The sequence below is a fragment of the Chiloscyllium punctatum genome, chromosome 25 (assembly GCF_047496795.1).
Source record: "Chiloscyllium punctatum isolate Juve2018m chromosome 25, sChiPun1.3, whole genome shotgun sequence".
NCBI classification, from domain to species: domain Eukaryota; kingdom Metazoa; phylum Chordata; class Chondrichthyes; order Orectolobiformes; family Hemiscylliidae; genus Chiloscyllium; species Chiloscyllium punctatum.
In genome coordinates, this window is record NC_092763.1 from 66,343,290 (window position 1) to 66,355,729 (window position 12,440).

Consider the following 12,440-nt stretch of genomic DNA (forward strand, 5'->3'; position numbering starts at 1 on the left):
CATAGAGATGTTCAGCATGGAAATAGACCCTTCGGTCCAACACATCCATGCCAAATTCCTCCAAAACTTGCTTCGCCCTGCAGGGAGGCACAGTGGCTCAGTGGTTAGCACTACTACCTCAAATTGCCAGGGATCTGGGTTCGATTCCACTCTCAGGTGACCGTCTGTGTAGAGTTCGCACATTCTCTCCGTGTCTGCATGGGTTTCCTCCCACAATCCAAAGATGTGCAGGTCGGGTGTATTGGCCACACTAAATTGCACATAGTGTTAGATGCATTAGTCAGATGGGTTACTCTTCAGAGGGTTGGTGTGGATGTGTTGGGACAAATGGTCTGTTTCTACATTGTCGGGAATTTAATCCAATACCCTACAGCTGTAAGCCCTCCTGAATAACTGCAGGTCTGGCCTTTTGGTCATGCCTTGATTTTACTGGCTGCACCACTGTCAGTTGTGCCTACAGCTGCTTAGGCCTTTGGTTTTGAAACTTCCCTCACTAACACTCTTTGTCTCTTGATCTCACTTCCCTTCTATAAGCCACTCCTCATAATTTACCGCCTTTATCCATCTATTTGGTCATGGTCATGGTCATGGTCATCTGAACTAACATCTTTGTGTGACCTGATGTCATACCATGCATCTTGGAAGCACCATCGGATTTTTTTTTACATTAAGAATGTTACATAAATAAAACTTATTGTGAACTATGTTAAAATATATTTTGTTTGCTGCCCTTCTGATTTTTGTCAGCCTCCCATCAGCATGTGGTGCAGGGAGAAAGAGTAGGCTTATCCTTATTAATATCCGAAAAAGGTGAAGAATAGTGCCCCCTTATTTCAGGAATATATGTTCAAGTGACAACCCGTGGAACTGACAGGAATTGTATGTTGTGCCATGGAGGATGTTATTGAGTTCAAGTCCAGGAACAGAAGTAAAATGCATTCCTAAAAGCTTTACATTGTCCTTATTGGTCCTCCAATTGCATTTACCAACTGTTTATGAGACTTTTGAAATATAATGACATCTATTTCATCACTGTAGGGAATCTAATCTAACTATATTTATGATATGGGAAGACTTAGTGGTCTGGTCCAGAATCATAAATATCTAATACTTTAATATTTACGGGAATAAATGAGCAGAAATATAGTGACATTGTGTCTAGTGGCCTGTGTGGAATGTGTTATGTTAATATTTAGTAGCTGTAAAAGTTGGTATTAAAGAGTGGCAAGAGTATTATGTAATTTAGTTTGATTTTTTTCCTTTACTATATCCCTTTCCAAGAGTTGTAATATTCTGATGTATATCACAGATATGCCTCTGGAAAATGCTTTTTTTTTGCACAGACTAACCACAGCTGCTGTGATTGTATAGATGAAGTGCTCCCACCAGTCAACAGTTAGTTCATTTGTTCTCACATCGGGAAGACAGGCCATGTAGGTAGCTTGTTGGATTGCCTTAATTAGAGCACACTGGTGGTGCTGCTCAAGAATGTTATTCCTGTTAGAATGGGTACCTGCATGGACAGTGCAGACATGAGTAACCCATCAACCTGCCAACAGGGATTGTGGTTACAGCTAATCATGAGACAAGCTGTAACATTGAGTGAGGAAGGAAGTGTCATTTAACCCCTGGGTTTGCAGTGTGCTGCAGTAATGTCTATCATCATCAGCTAGGTGAGAGTGACAGGTAGACAGCTTATCATGATGAAATGTAGCCTTCCTGTTTTCCTCAACATGGCTCCATGCCCTGAAATGGTTGATCAATATGGTTGGGTTTTCAGTGTTTGAAACACAATTCAACCAACCTGCAGTTTTTTAAAAACATAGATTTTCCGATCAATCTGTTCGGAGATGTCATGACGCATCTCTGCAGCAGGTGGGACTTGAACCCAGGTCCACTGGGAGGTCCCCAGAGGAAGGTACACTACCACCCTGCAATTCTTTCAGAGAATTGTTTATTGGTAAACAATGAATAAAGGGAATTGAAAAGCAGGGACAAGAAGATAGGATTGACCACCTGATGATGAACCGCAACAGGAGGGAATTCATTAACTAATTAGATAATGACCAACATATGGCAAACTTGGGATTAGAAAGATAGTAAGGATTGTAGAGAATCATACTTCTGACATTGAGATGTTCCAGTTAACAAAACACAATAGAAATGTGGGCAAGAAACACCCATAGTATTTTAATTTTAAAGGGTAAAAATAAAGCTTTTTTTAAAAAGAAAGCAAGTGTCAATAATTTGATATGATTAAAGGTTCAATTAAATCTAGTTAGGCCAGTAGAGTTTCCACCAGCTGGTTGCAATCCAAGAAAAAAACCAACACGACCTTACTTGTGGAATTTCAGTAAGCTGCTCTATTGGAAGGGAATTTTCAAGCCTCGCTTAATACCTTTGGGAAGCACACTGAATAATTGGTCTCAGCTTCAACCTCAAGTAGATCAAGTACCATCCCATAACAGGCCAAGTTCCAATCTGTCCTTCCATTAAGATTTATGGAGAAATCCTTTCAAACATGGAACATTTCTCCTATTCAGGGAGGCACCTTTCATCTCAGGCTGACATAATGCAGAGATTCAACATCACATCCAATCTGCGATTGGTCCCTTTGGATATCTAAGAATGCGAGTCTTTGATGTCCGTGACATCTGTACTGATACCAAGCCTCTTGTGTACAAGGCAGTCTTCCTTGCAATTCTTCAATATGGCTCTGAAACTTGAATTACACAAAGATGCCATCCCAAAGCCCTTAAGAAGTACCATCAACGCACAGTGAAATGGATTTTCTGCATCAGCTGGGAGGACAGGTAAGCTAACATCAGTGACCTTGAAGCAGCTAATCGCACCAGCATTGATGTCATGATGATCTGAAACCAACTTGCTTGGGACAGCCACATGCTCAGCTTGCCTGAGTTCTGACTTCTTTTTCAAGCTCAAAGAAGGCACTTGAATGAGAGGAAGACAAAGGAAGTTTTTCAAAAGCTTGCTGAAAACTTCCCTCATGAAGTTTCATAAAGATGAAATTGACACTCAAAATGTTAATATTATCTCAGACCCCACATAGAAAGAGGTGTGGGATTAAGATGGGCAAGTTCATTATTCAAAACTTGCCATGCCTGGAATGCTGTCTTGTTTTATGATCTTCTTTAATTTATTTGCTGAGGGGTTTGGCAACAAGGTGTACGTTTGTAGACAGAAGAACATTGCCATAAAAGGTCTCCAGTTTGACAGTGCAGTTAAAATGCTAGCTTAAACCAATCCATTCCCATGATTACTTGGCTGTTGCCAAAGACCCATTGTTACGATAATAGATAGCTGTCATCTCAATGGTAAGGAATAATATCGAGAGTCAAAGCCTGAGATATTGAATATGAGAATATGCTCGTTTACCCTGGGTACATTCAACAGACAGCCTGAGAAGACTAACCGCAAGGAGTGTCACCTCAATCACTTTTATTTGTTTGCCTGAGGAAAGTGAATTACCTTTCCAAATTTAAGAAGAGCTTTTATGAACTAGACTCCCCTGAAAGATATTATTTTCTATTGATATTTTCTCTGTGGGTAGCTTCCCATAATGATTCACTTGCTTTGTGTTCTACCCAATATGGAATTGAGCCATGTGCATTTGGAAGAATCCAGGTTTAATCCCTAATTAGAATCATGGAACATTGCAGGTTAGAACTTGGCTTTTTAGCCCACCAAATGTGATTTTTAAAAAAAAAACATCAAGTATAACACATGATTACTGACCCCTGCATCCTTCCTTAGCCTTTGGCTCCCTTTTTATGTAATTAATGACAATGGCTTATGACAGAATATTTTGATTTTTTGATCATCCTCTTTGTAAAAGTAGATTCTCAAGCCACTTTTGAAGTTTCTATGTGGTGTTGAGGGTTCAGCTGGAACAATCACATTGGGCAACAGAACTAGCTACAGAGGCCTTGTGATTTGGGTGAAAAAAAATCATTTCGATTCCAGCTTGCTATATTTCCAATCACTCTGTGTGAGCTTGATGTAGCTTGATGAGCAGTAACTGAATTGTCTGAAAAGTACGCATCATGTTGAGATGATGACAGGATCAGGTCGAGTTGTTTTGAATAGCAGGCCAACTCTCATTGTCAGTTGAAATGAGGGGGAGGAAAAACACAGAACAGTACAACATGGGAACAGGTCCTCTGGCCACCATGTCTATGCCAACCATGTTGCCATTCTAAACTAATTCATCTGCCTGCACATGGTCTGTATCCCTCTACTTCCTGCCTGTTCATGTGTTTGTCTAAATGCCTCTTAAATGTTGCTACCGTATTTACTTCTGCAGCCTCCTTAGCAATGTGAAACAGGCACCTACCACCTATTTGTAAAAACAAGACTTGCCTTGCACATCTCCTTCAAACTTATGTCCTCTCACTTTGAAACAATGTCCCCTAGTCTTTGAGATTTCCACCCTGGGAAAAAAAAGACTGTGACTATCCACTCTATCCATGCATCATTTTAGATACTTCCATCAGGTCACCCCTCAGCCTCCAATGCTGTGCTGAAAACAATCCAAATTTGTCCAACCTCTTCTAACAGCTAATACACTCCAATCCAGGCAATATCCTGGTAACCCTCTTTTGCACGCTCTCCAAAGCCTCTTCCTCCTTTATATAATGTGGCGACTAGACTGCACAGACAATTCTCCAAATGTGGCCTTACTAAAGTGTTATACAGTTGCAACATGACTCGGCAACTTCATAACTGAATGCCCCAACCAGTTACGGCAAGCATGCTATATGCCTTCTTTACTACCTTTACCACCTTATTTACCACCTTATTTACCACCTGTCATTTTCAGAGAACTGTGGGCTCGGACGCCAAGATCTCTGTATATTAATGCTCCTAGGGGTGGGTCATCTGAGTGAGGTACTGGAGATACAACAGCAAAAATGAATTTAGCTTATTCAGGCTACTCACTTGTTCGCTGTCTTTGATCTGCACCTTTTTATCCTCTTCTTAAGAATTTGCAACATGCAATGTATTTGTTGCTTCCTTTTGAGCTGGTGCCAGTTTCTGACATTGGTGGTAACCTGGTAGGATAAACAAAACAGTACAATTGCGCTCAGGATATACCAAGATCTTACGCAATTTCATTTGGCATTTATGCAGCTGATGGTTCCGTGGCAGCAGTCCAGACCTCATCAAAAGTCTATGCCAGGAGAAAGCTCAAAAAGGAGTAGCCTTTAAGGACAACTAAATGATGCCTCACAGACATTCCTCAAGATACTCACATGATTTCTTTTTAAAGTATTGAGGCTGTTGCTATGGAGGTAAATGATCAACAATTTCCATTTAGCAACATTCCTTAAGGACCATGTCGTGTTTTTGGTAATGGCGATTGGAGCTCTATAATTGTCCATTTGATCAGGGAGAACATGTAAGTTCAACACCTCGCTCAAAAGATAAGAGATGATCGATAAGACACAAGTGTTTTGTATCTGTCTTTACAGTTGCGAACATAAAAAACATCCCAATAGTTAAAAAAAAAACACATTAAGATGTGAGTGGATGCTTAAAACAATTCTGATGATGAGTGAGACATATTAGAAAACTAATAGGCCCACTCCCCCCCCCCCCCCCAACCCCACCCCCAGCTGAACTTGATGCCCTTTATCTTCAAATTGTAGTTGAAGTGGCTGTGGAGACAGCGCATGTATCAGTTGTAATCTTCCAAAGTCACCAAGGTTTTGCAAAGATCTTCGTGGATTGGAGAATTTCAAACATGACAGCTCTACTGAAGAACGGAGGAAGTCTGAAAGCAGAAAACCATAGGCCGGATCACCAAATACCACATATTGGGTTAATGCTAGAATCCTATATTAACGACATTGTAGCAGGGTAGTTTTAAAAATAAAGTCACAATACGATCAAGAAAAGTCAACAAGGTTTTGTGAAAAGGTAATTATATTTGACAAGTAAGTACCTCAGTGCCAACTGTGGATCATAAATTAAGAATGAAATGGAAGAGGGTGGGGCTCCATGTTATTGGCCAGTTTTCTCCCTTCCTCTTTCTCAAGGTGTTGATTTATGCTTGAATACAGTTGCGTGTTAACTGGCCACTTTCCAGTACCATTTGCTTAAACAGCTGTAATTCAGGCATGACCACACAAAGTAAATGTCAGGCAGCACAATCCTAGGCCCATTCCTGTCCATACTTGATATTCAAAATTGGTAGGGAGTTTTGGATAATTAAATTCTGAAAGAGGATTGATTTTGTTTTTCTCTCTCCATACCAAATTTAAGTAGTCGTTGTTTGCCTTTTCCATGGTCCCAACTGGTATTGGTAAATCAGTGAAGGTCAAAACTGAGACGTTCCCTCTCAATATGTGCTTGTGTGGGCAAGTCCATTAAAAGGTTTTTTCTAGGGGTTCTGTCAATTTAATTATGTGGTATTTATAACACAGAAACAGACCATTCAGTCCATCAGATAGTTTTTACTGTTCATGTTCCACAAAAGTATTCCCCCTCCCCAAACTGCTTCACCTAACTCCATTAGAAAACCTTCAGATTGGTTTTCCTTAATTGTCTAGCTTTGATTTAACTATGTCTATGCTGTTCACCTCATTCATTCCTGGTTGTTGTGAGTTTCACATTCTAAGTAGTTGCTGGTTTATGAGATTTCAAGTCAATTCACGACTGGACTTATTTGTGATTATTTTATATTTATGCCCCCATCCCAGTTTTGAACTCTTCCACAAGTGGAAACATGAACTCTGCATCTCCTCCATCAAACCCCTCATAACAATCAGGACATCTACAGGTCACTTCATAGTCTTGTCTTTAGCCTGGTTGGGTTTTCCATATAGCTTTGATATAGCCCTTTTTTCCCCCTTTATTCCAGTGGCTGTTTATTCTTTTTATGGTGTGGAAATGAGAACACTGTATACAATGTTCCAAGGAGGACATGTTCATTCCTATATGCAGGCTTCCAAATTTTAATTCCTGTAATTATAAAGTGGGCTTACTTGTGACAAATTGTGCAATTCTAACTAAACTATTATTACACAGTTGAACTTTAAGAACAGAGTTCCTGTACATTGGTGAGAATACTAAGCAAGCTCATATTTCAAAGGTTTAGTTGGCTACAACAAATCTCATGGAAACAATTTTGAAAATAATGCAAAAGCTATTTGAATCCCAATGCAAGGAAGAAATGTAACTTTGGTTAGGCAATAGAGGAATGCAATTCCATTTTCAGCAAAAATTATTGCAAGGCACGTTCCAACTGAGTTGACATTAATCATTATCAGACACCTCAAATTTGATGCAGTTCTTGGCATGTCAATGATAATTTTGAGCAAAGCACAACTGAATTGAAACAAGTCAGTTCTATACTTGAGATTGTACTTGAAATGTGCAGAAAATGGGCCTTAAATGTTTGGAACCAAGTTGTCACATGTTTAATTTTAAACCTTGGGCCCAGCCATATAATTTGCAACTCTCTTTTTACAATTCTTTCCAGTAGGTATTGTCGTTTGTTAGAGTGCAATCCATGGAAACTAGTTCCCAACAGATTTCCTCATGCAGAGTCGTGGATAGTCAGTTTGCATTGTTATTTAGCATTGTTGAGCATTGTCCATGTTTCACCAAATATCCATTTCCATAAGCACGAGGAAGCCTCTCACAGATTGCTATCAGAGTGCCAATATCAAGTTCGATACTGCCCTCACCAAGGTATACTGCCTTATCTAATTAAACCATGGATACCTGTGTTTCCAGGACTTTGTAAACACATAGCAGCTCAAGGGAGACAAGAGCAGATCTGAGAAGACGCTAAATGCTTTCACAGGAAGAGTACAGTGCTTCTCCATTGGACCCATTCTCAAGCGTCCTACCCATCAGATTACATCCTTCGTACATATAAAGATCATGGATTTGTCCACACCATGATCCTCTGTGCTTGACTGCTATTTATACAAAGACTGGTCAAGTTCCAAAGACAAATGTTATTGAGATAAAAATGTACATTCTAGGGTAGGGTGGACTTGTTCTTTTCCTGTCCTCGGCTCTGCCCCACTAATGTAGCCTATCCAGGCTATGTACTGTACACACATTTTTAATTATGGATTGGACCATGATCATTTTAAATGGACATGAATTCAAGTTGATTTTTTTTTATGTGCAGTCATTATGGAGAAGCACTTTTAGGTTACTAATATTTGCATTGAAGTGATGGTCTCTGATATCTAGTTCAACAGAAATAAATAAAGCCTGAAGCTTTTCATTTTGCACTGCTCCACAGGAATTCAATTTAAGGGGGAAACCAACATTTTTTTGCATGAAATGCAAGTAGTAACTGGTTTGTAAGTGCACTTTATTATTAGAGGCATTGCTGTGGGAAATGCACCAGATTGTGATGACTGACATTTAACTGTCAAGCTTATTGGTAACTTTGAGAAGTGTCCTGATGTATGCAAGGTGAATGTCTTGGACAAAATGCATCTTTTACCAGCAACACACTCGTTCTAAAATACCAAATGCTTGTAAAAATAGATAATAGACAATAGGTGCAGGAGTAGGCCATTCTGCCCTTCGAGCCTGCACTACCATTCAATATGATCAAGGCTGATTATCCTTTAATCAGTATCCTGTTCCTGCCTTATCTCCATAACCCTTGATTCCACAATCCTTGAGAGCTCTGTCCAACTCTTTCTTAAATGAATCCAGAGACTGGGCCTCCACTGCCCTCTGGGGCAGAGCATTCCACACAGCCACCACTCTCTGGGTGAAGAAGTTTGTCCTCATCTCTGTCCTAAATGGTCTACCCCATATTTTTAAGCTGTGTCCTCTGGATCGGCACTCACCCATCAGCGGAAACATGTTTCGTGCCTCCAGATTTTCTGATCCTTTAATAATCTTAAATTGAACTAAAAATTAAATTCAATAAGTAATTAGCGGGCTCTTGTGGTGTAGTCACAATGTCTCTATCTTTGAGCCAGGAGGCCCAACTACTTCAAGTAACAACAAATGTAACAACTTTTCTGAACAGTTTAATTTATAAAGAAAGAAAAGAATGAACTACTATATTCTCAGAAACCATGGTGGCCATGCTTGTGGCACTAATATTGTATTGTCTGTACAGTTGTTGAACGAACTTGAGTAGAGTTAAATCACACAGAGTTGGAAAGTTAACTTCACCCGATGATACATCTGGGAAGTAATCAATGTTCTTTGACAGTGAGGAAAAAGCTTTCTTGGTCCTTAAAGGAAGTAAAGAAAACTGTCACCAATTCCAATTGCTCAAAATGATTATTTATATTGCATTACTTTGCTTGTGTGTTGGGGGGAATGTGTGCAGCATGTGAGGGAAGGATTTGTTTTTTTGGCAATCAGTATTCACGATAGAGTAAATGTTGGAAACGTGCAGTACCTGACATTGATGCATTTCGAGATTGTCTGGACAGGTCCAGCTTGCAGTTCAAGGAAAGTCTAATCATTGTTCCCAAACCATTCACCTGCCAGCCAGTCAGTTTTTGCAGTTAAGCATTTATTGAAAGCCCAGCTGTGCTTGTATTGTTTCTGTCAGGCAGAATTCCTTTTGGAGTTTTATTTTGTTTGTTTTAGTTTGAATGCTGATTTTATTTGACTCTTCTGAAAAGAAATGATGATTACGTTTGGATGTTCCCTTTTCAGGCAACATCAAGCATTTTGTATCTTGGAGTGCAAGTTAGATGCAGGATAAAGTTACCTCAGTTCTTCTTGAATAAACTTTAAATTAGATTAGATTAGATTAGACTCCCGATAGTTTGGAAACAGGCCCTTTGGCCCAATAAGTCCACACCGATCCTCCGAAGAGTAACCCACCCAGACCCATTTCTCTCTGACTAATGCACCTAACACTGTGGGCAATTTAGCATGGCCAATTCACCTGACCTGCACATCTTTGGACTATGGGAGGAAACTGGAGCACCTGGAGGAAACCCACGTAGACACGGGGAGAATCTGCACACTCCACAATCACCATTTTTGCTCTTGAAGGAGATTACTAATTTAGTGTAGATTTGTGCTGTGTTCATGCCCCCTTGGTGGTTGGCACATGAGCTTGCAAAGTCACTGTATACAAGGAAGACCATCGTAGTTAATCAGGGCTAACTCTTTATTGTAGTATTGATGGAGTGCTGCATTGTCATCTTAAACTGAGGCTCTTGCCTCGATGATTGGGTAGATGTAAAAGATTACCATGCATGATTTCAAAGTGCATGGGAAATATCCTGGCTGACATTTATCCTTGAATCAAAACAAAAAAAAAATCAGCATTGAGTTCAATAACTTTAAAGCATGAATGCTGTTCTCCACTTCAATAACACTCCTTTCCCACCCACTTTGCTCTAATTGCATGTTTACAGGGATTTGCTTTAATCAGAATTGACCTGTTTTCTATCTGTGAGTGAATCTACTATTAAAATCTATTCTGTATCTATAGCTTTATGATCGTTGCACTCCCTTTGCCTTTTGCTCTGGGTATCTGCACCAGTTGTTCCACTTGCTCCTCCTTCCCTTTTGTCAACAACAGATGATACAATACAACACAGCACAGGAACAGGCCCTTCGGCCCACCAAGCCTGCACCGATTCCTATTCCTTATTTAGACCCGCAACTGATTACTCATGTGTGGTTCCTATTCCTCCCGTTCATGTCCCTATCGATTTACGCCTTAAACGTTCCTAGCATGCTTACTTCCACTACCTCCACTGGCAGTTTCTTTCAGGCACCCACCACCCTCCTTGTGAAAAAGTTTCCCTGCAATTCTCCCCTAAACCTTTCTCCTCTCTAGCCTTGAAACTGTGCCCTCTTGTCGTTGACCTTTCCATCCTGAGAAAAAAATCCTCTGACTATCCACCTTATCTATGCTTCTCATTATCATGTAAACCTCTATGAGGTCATCCACCAGCCTCCATTTTTCCAATGAAAACAATCCTAGTTTACCCAACCTCTCCTTACAGCTAAACCCCTCTGACAAGGTAACATCCTTGTAAGCCAGGGGCGACATGGTGGCTCAGTGGTTAGCACTGCTGCCTCACAGAACCAGGGACGCGGGTTCGATTCCAGCCTCGGGCAACTGTCTTTGTGGAGTTTACACATTCTCCCTGTGTCTGTGTGGGTTCCCTCCGGGTGTTCCAGTTTCCGCCCACAGTCCAAAGATGTGCAGCTTAGGTGAATTGGTCATGCTAAATTGCCATTGTGTTAGGTACATTAGTGAGGGGGAATGGGTCTGGGTGGGTTACTCTTCGGAGGGTCGGTATGGACTTGTTGGGCCGAAGGGCCTGTTTCCACACTGTAGGGAATGAAATCTATACAAAACCTTTTCAAAGGATCCATGATCTTCTGGTAGTGTGGTGACCAGAACTGCATGCAAATGTGGCCTAACTAAAGTTTTGTACATAACTTGCCAACTTTTATATTCGATGCTCCAGCTGATGAAGGCAAGCATGCCTTTTTGGCCACCTTATCCACCTGAATTGCCCCTTTCATGGAGCTGTAGACCTGTATCCCCTGTATGTCAGTGCTTTAAAGGGTTGTGTCAACTTAGTGTATAATTCACACCCGAGTTTGATCTTCCAAAATACACTCACCTTGCATTTGTCCAGATTAAACTCCACGTGACATTTAGTCATGGAGTCATAGAGCTGTACAACATGGAAATAGACCCTCGGTCCAACTATGGGCGGCACGATGGCACAGTCATTAGCACTGCTCCCTCATAGCATCAGAGACCCGGGTTCAATTACTGCCTCAGGCAACTGTCTGTGTGGAGTTTGCACATTCTCCCCGTGGGTTTCCTCTGGGTGCTCCGGTTTCCTCCCATGGTCCAAAAAGTGTGCAGGTTAGCTGAATTGGCCATTGCCTGTAGTGTTAGGTGAAGGGGTAAATGTAGGGGAATGGATCTGGGTGGGTTGCTCTTCGGAGGGTCGGTGTGGACTTGTTGGGCTGAAGGACCTGTTTCCACACTGTAAGTAATCTAATCTAATGTCCATGCCGACCAGATAGCCCAAATATGATCTAGTCCCATTTTCCAGTATTTGGCACAAATCCCTCTAAACCCTTCCTATTCATATACCCATCCAGATGCCTTTTAAATATTTTAATTGTACTAGCCTCCATCACTTCCTCTGGCAGATCATTTCCGTAAACACATCGCCCACTGCGTGAAAAAGGTGCCCCTTAGGTTCCTTTTAAGTCTTTCCCTTCTCACCTTAAACCTATGCCCTCTATATCTGGACTCCTCCACCCCAGGGAGAAGACTTTGGCTATTAACCTTGTCCATGCCCTTCATGGTTTTATAAATCTCTACAAGATTACCCCTCAGCCTCCGATGCTCCAGGGAAATTAACCCCAGCCTATTCAGTTTCTCCCAATCGTTCAAACCTTCTAACGCTGGGAACATCCTTGTTAATCTT

General features: G+C 40.9%; 1 protein-coding gene across 3 annotated transcripts in view; it reads left to right on the forward strand.

Moving 5' to 3' along the window:
• Window positions 1–12,440, forward strand: part of col4a6 (collagen, type IV, alpha 6) — a 418,171-nt gene that overhangs the window by 175,298 nt on the left and 230,433 nt on the right. The gene's annotated exons all lie outside the window — the stretch shown is intronic.